Raw genomic sequence first — 6,629 nt, forward strand, 5'->3', positions numbered from 1 at the left:
TAAAAAATGAGGTAGAGAATATGTACATTGGTGAATGGCTATGAGCGTCAAATGATAAAAAGCTTTCACATCTAGAAGATGCTTGAAAGAATACACAGAATGCATAGCCTGGCACATGGTAATTTATCAATAAATCTTGGCTGTTATTCTTATTACCAGAGACGATGAAGTCAGGATGTTAGGTATGCTTCTTGATGCTGGGTGTTCTTGCTCAATTATTGCAATTCAGATCAGAATCACTCAGGATATATACAGTTTTTCAGTCACTGTAGTCTTTCTCAGGCTTACTCTCAAGAAGGACTCCTGACTTTTAGCCTTGAAGCTCTGGGCCAATGTTGCAAAAGTCTCTTAGTTCTGCCAGTTTCGCTCACTATACTACACTTCCCCATGTCACCCCCTTCAACTCTGCCAGTGAGCAGAGGCCAAGATTCTAGGCTCTGGCTCCATGAGGCAACAAGAGATCTAGAAACCTAGTTCAGCTCTGTCTCACTCCAGGCCTTTTGGTCCTCTGCCATCTTTGTGATCACGTTACTTTTAAAAATCAACAACATGAAATCCACATAACATAAAGTCTATGGAGGTAGAAGTTACATCACAAAAAGTAATTTTTAAAAATTTTTTAAAATTCTTTTATGTGTGTGTACCATCAAATCAGATCTGACTGGCACATGAGAAGATTATCCCTCCTTCTCCAGCAAAGCATCTGGTGGATTCAAACTGTGCACCTGTGGGATTGCAGTGCAGCTTTTTGCCATCAGGCCACCAGAGCTCGCCACAAAAAGTAATTTTTGAAGTGTACTGTTCAGTGCAGCAATTATACTCACAATGTAATAGAACCATCAATCTCTATCTAGCTCCAAAGCATTGCATCACCTTCAAAGAGGCCTATTAAGCAGATTACACCTATTAAACAGGGGAACTCTGGTGGCCTAGTGGGAAAAGACTTGAGCTACTAATCCAAAGGCATGAAGTTTGAATCCACCAGCTACATCTTACTCAGAAGAAAATGAGCAATCTCCTCCCACGCAATTTGCAGCCTTTAAGAATCTGCTCTAGGGAGCTCTGGTGGCCTAGTGGCAAGAAGCTGCACTGCAAACCCAGAGGTGCACGGTTCAAATCCCCAGATGTTCTGCTGATGAAGGAGGGACAATCTCCTCCTGTACCAGTCAGATCTGATTTGATGGTACAAACACAAAAATAATAACATTTTAAAAAAGAATCTGCTGTAAGATTATTCACCATCGTAAGAACATGGAAAGAGCCCAAATGTCCAACCACAAACAAATGGATTGAGAAATTATGCTACATTCACACAATGGAATACTATGCAGCATGCTGGAGCAATAACTTTGTAAATTATTATCTAACTTGGGAGGAACTGGAGAGCACTTTGCTGAGTGAACTAACTCAGTCACATAAGGATAAATATTGTATAAAACCGTTATTGTAGAATGAGTGTAAGGATCCAGGAGGGGCGGGAGAGGCTGTAAACAGAGGGATGTGGATGTGCAGGTGGGAGGGGGTAATTAATCATTGAGTTGTACAATCGGATGGGTGGGGGGGTAATGGAAATGGAAAGAATTTGTTCAAATTTGTATTTGAATTTTGTAAATAAACTAGTAGAAAATTAAAAAAGGCGGGAAATAAAAAAACGTAAAAAAAAAAAAGAATCTGCTGTAAGGGTCAACTATGAGTCACTTCAGACCTAATCACACATAACAACAACAACAAGCTATTAAGCAAGGAGGCCTAGTGGTACAGTGGATAAGCCCTTGGCTGCTCACTGGTAGGCTAGCGGTTCAAACTCACCAAGATCTTTACCTTCTAGTCTATTCACAGATTTCAGCCTAGGAAATCTTAGGAGGCAATTCTATCCTATCCTATATCGTCTCTATGACTTGGGACCAACCCACTAGCACACCATGACGCCTATTAAAGAGTTATTTATAATTTCTCCCCTCCTCTCAGTCTTACTATTCATGTTCCACTATTGTTCATAGGGTTTTCAGAGGCCTTTTATTTAAGAAGTGGGTAGCCAATCCTGCTTCCTAGTCTGTCCCAATCTGGGAGTTCTACTAAAACCTGTCCACCACCGGTAACCCTTGTGGCATTTGACACACCAGTGACTTAGTGTCACAGTGACCCACCAGTTATCTCAGTACAACCAACTGGCCCAAAAGTGCCGTACTACTTAGAATGTATCCCCCAAATAAACAAACCAACAGTTTAGTGTTGTACCTCTGCTAATATCATACTCAAATCAGGCTTCAGATGAGGCCTGAGGGCCCAACCTACCTTTAAGCACAAAGGTCCACCTGCTCTTGGGTGGCTGTTACGTTCTGTCGAGTCACCTGCCTCTCATAACGACCCTATGCACAATAGTTCTGAATTCTGTCTTATCCTGAGCCAATTTCACTGTCTCTGACACACCTGCCCCTATTACCCTAGTCACTGTGTCAATCCATCTCATCCAGGTCTTCTTTACCTACATTATCCCTCCATCCTCCCAAGCATGATGTCCTTCTCCAAGGGCTGCTCCCTCTTGGCCCAAAATGTATGAGACAGAGCTTCAAAATCCTTGCCTCCAAAGAGCAAGTTGGTTTCACCCTCTCCAAGACAGACCTATTTGTTTTCTTGGCGGTCCATGGTACGTTCCATAGTCTTCTCCAGCACCACAACTCAAAGGCAACAATTCTTCTGTCATCCTCAGTCATTGTACAGCCCTCTGATGCACAGCAAATAACTGCGAAGACCATGACCTGAATCAGGTGCACCTTACACCCCAGGACTCTGGAGAGGGCCCTGACAGCTGACTTTCAAATTCATCTTGTGATTTCCTGGATGCTGGTTCTAAGAGCAGTGATTGTGAACCCAAGCAAGCTGAAATTGTTGACAATCTCAATCTCTTATCTATCCATCATAGTTTCCAATTGGCCTAGTAGTGAGAATTTTTGTTTTTTGAGGTTGAGCCTCAACCCATATTAAAAACTGTGGTCCGGGAGGGGTGTGGGGTGATTGTGTCCCAGGGAGGGAGTGTTTCTTTTACTTTTGAAAGAGAGGAGCGAACTGGGGCGGGGATGGCTGGGCGGGGAGGGAAGTGCAGCAATGAATGAATGGAAATCCAAAATCTCTGTAAATGCTCATTAAAATTATTTTTTAAAAAAAGAAAGAAAACTGTGGTCCTTGACTTTCTGCAGCAGGTGGTTTAGGTTCTTCTCAGTTTCAGTGAACAAGGTTGTGTCATCTGCAGAACACAAGTTGTTGATGGATCTTTCTCTAATCTTGATACCACATTCTTCCTCATAAAGACCAGCCTCCCAAATGATCTAGCCTGTATATAGAAGGTACAGAGATAGGACGCATCCCTAATGCACTCCTTTCATGATTTCCTGATTTTGCACCATGCAGTGTTTCCTTGCTCTGTTCTGAGGACTGCTTCCTTGTCCAAGTATAGGTTTCATATGAGTACAACCAGGTATTCTGGGATTCCCATTCTTCTCAAAGGCAGCCACAATTTATTGCGATCCACACAGTTAAATGCCTTTGCACAGTCAATGAAACACAGACATTCTTCTGTCTTTCAGCTAAGATCTATCTGACATTGGCAATGATGTCCCTAGTGCCATGGCCTCTTCTAAACCCAACCTTTTGGTAATTTTCCTACTGGGTCCTAACTGCTCTAAACCCTGTTAATAAAATAAAAAAATCTACCTTCAGAATCCAAATTGCTTTAAATTAGAACAGATGAAGAACATGGATAGTTATAATATTACAAATAGAATCCAGATTGGAAGTCAATCGAAATGAGGAAAAACAATGACAAACATCCTTTAATAACAGGAACATGGAATATACAAAGCATGAATTCTAGATAATTAGAAATTGTGAAAAGTGAAAGGGAACACTTGAACATCGACATTCTAGGTGAGCATTAGTGAGATGGCATGGACTCTGGCCACGATGACTCAGATAATCACGTGGCACAGATGAAGAATGGGGTTGCATTGATAGAAAAAAGTCAATTTCCAGTTCTATCCTGAAGTACAATGTTGTAAGTGACAGGCTATTATCCATATGCATACAAAGAAGAGCCATTAATATGACTATTATTAAAACATATGCTCCTACGACTAAAGCGAAAAAGGAGGAAATTAAAAATTTTTACCAAATCTTGCAGTCTGAAATGGACCAAACATTCAATCAAGATGTGTTAATGATGACGGGTGACTGGAATGCAAAAGTTGGAAACACGGAAGAAGGAGGAGTAGTCAGAAAGTGTGGACTTGGTGACAAAAATAAGGATGGAAATAGAATGAGTGAATTTTGTCTTTTCAATTGTTTATTCATTGCAAATACCTTTTTTTATGCGAATACCTTTTTAAAGAAACACAGATAGAGACTTCACACAGTGGATGCCACCTGATGGACTGCGTATGAATCAGATTGACTACATCTGTGGAAAGAATCAGTGGAGAAGCTCAATATCAGCAGTCAAAACCAGGCCAGGCGTGGACTATGGGTCACACCGTCAATTATTCATGTGCAAGTTCAAATTGAGGCCAAAGAAAACAAAACCAAGTCCACGATAATCTTGGATCTTCCACTTGAATTTAAAAATCATTTTAAGAATAAATTTGAAACACTGAACACCAATCATCGAAGACCAGATGAATTCTGGGATGACATCCAGGACATTGCCCATGAAGAGAACAAAATGTCATTAGAAGGACAGGAGAAATAAACCTAACTACATGCCAGAAGAAATCCTGAAAATTGCACTAAAACATCAAGAAGTCAAAACAAAGTGAAAACCTGCTGAAGTAAAAGAGTTGAACAGAAGATGTCAAAGAGCAGCTTGAGAAGACAAAGAAAGCCAAGTGCTATAACGGAATGTGAAGAGAACTGGAATTGAGAATAAAAAGGGAAGAACTTTCTCTGCATTTCTCAAGCTAAGAGAACTGAAAGACAAATTTAAGGCTCAAGTTGCAATACTGAAAAACGCTATAGGCACTACATTGAGTGATCTAGAAGTATCAAAAGAATGGAGAGAATACAGAGTCATGATACCAAAAAGTATTGACTAATACTGAAAAACTTCAGGAAGTGCCATATGAGCAGGAGTCAGTGGCAATGAAGGAGGAGTCTGAAGCTGCATTGAAGGCGTTGGTAAAAAATAAGACCCCCAGAATTGATGGGATACCAATTGATTTGCTTCAATTAATAGATGTAATCCTGGATGCACTCACCTGTCTATGCCAGGAAATTTGGAGGTCAGCAGTCTGGCCAACAGAATGGAAGAGGTCCATGCTTGTTCCCATTCCCAGGAAAGGTAATACAACAGAATGTGGAAACTATAGAACAACGGTACTGAAGATCATTTTTAAAGTCAAGAACAGTATATGGATAGGGAACTGCCAGAAGTCCAAGCAGGATTTAGAAGAGACTGTGACACCAGGGCTATCACTGGTGCTATCAGATGGATCCTGGCTTAAAGTAAAGAATACCAAAAGAATGTCTATTTGTGCTTTATTGACAATGCGAAGGCATTTGACTGTGTGGATCATAACAAGTTATGGCTGATATTGAGAAGAATGGGAATCCCAGAGCACTTGATTGTACTCACGCAGAACCTATACCCAGACCAGGAGGCTGTTGTGTGAACAGAGCGAGGGAACCCTACCTGGTTTAAAACGAAGAAAAGAGTGAGTCAGGGTTGTATTCTCTCTATATACCTATTCAATCTGTATGCTGAGCAAATTATTAAAAAACCTGGATTCTATGAAGAAGAATCTAACATCAAGATCTAAGGAAGACTCACCAATAACCTGCGTTATGTGGGTGACACAACTTTGCTTGCTGAAAGTGAGGAGGACTTGTAGCACTTGTTGCAGATCAAAGAATATGACAACAATTCAGTATTAATGCTGATACTTTCCATTGATCCACCTCTCTTAGACATTTTGTATAATTATTATTGTTTTGTGCCATTGACTACAACTCACAAAGACCGTATAAAAATAGATCTGAACCCTGTCCTATCCTATGCCATCCTCATAATCTCTGACTCACGTGAGCCAATTGTTGTAGTCACCAGAGACAATCCCTCATTGAAATCTTCCTCTCTTTTGCCTACTCTTCCCCTTTCCAAGCCTTATGCCCCTTTCCAAGGAATAGCCTCTCCTACTAACATTCCCAAATTATGTGAGACGAAGCTTCACCATCTTTGCCTCCAAGGGGCACTCTGGTTGCACGTTCTTCTTTTTATTTTATGAATTTTAATGTAAGTTTACAGAGACTTACGGTTTCCAGTCATTCATTGTTGCACTTTTCTCCCTGCCTACCTCCTCCCTCCCAATTCATCTTCTCCTTGAAAAGTAAAAGAAAAATTCTTTCATTGTTTGCACTTTCTCCAAGACATACTTATGTGTTCTTTTGGCCGTCCATGGGATGTGTAGTGCTTTTCTCCAACACCTTCTCCAACAGCTCAAAGGCATCAATTCTTCTTCCCTCATCCTTATTCATTGTCCAGCTCTCAATTCCACAGCAAGTGATCGAAAAGACCATGGCCTCAAACAGACACACCTTAGTCCTCAAACTGACATCAATACTCCTCAATAATTTGGAGAGGT

The sequence above is a fragment of the Elephantulus edwardii genome, unplaced genomic scaffold, assembly GCF_000299155.1.
Source record: "Elephantulus edwardii isolate Elephantulus edwardi_28Jun2011 unplaced genomic scaffold, EleEdw1.0 scaffold00296, whole genome shotgun sequence".
Taxonomy (NCBI): Eukaryota; Metazoa; Chordata; class Mammalia; order Macroscelidea; family Macroscelididae; genus Elephantulus; species Elephantulus edwardii.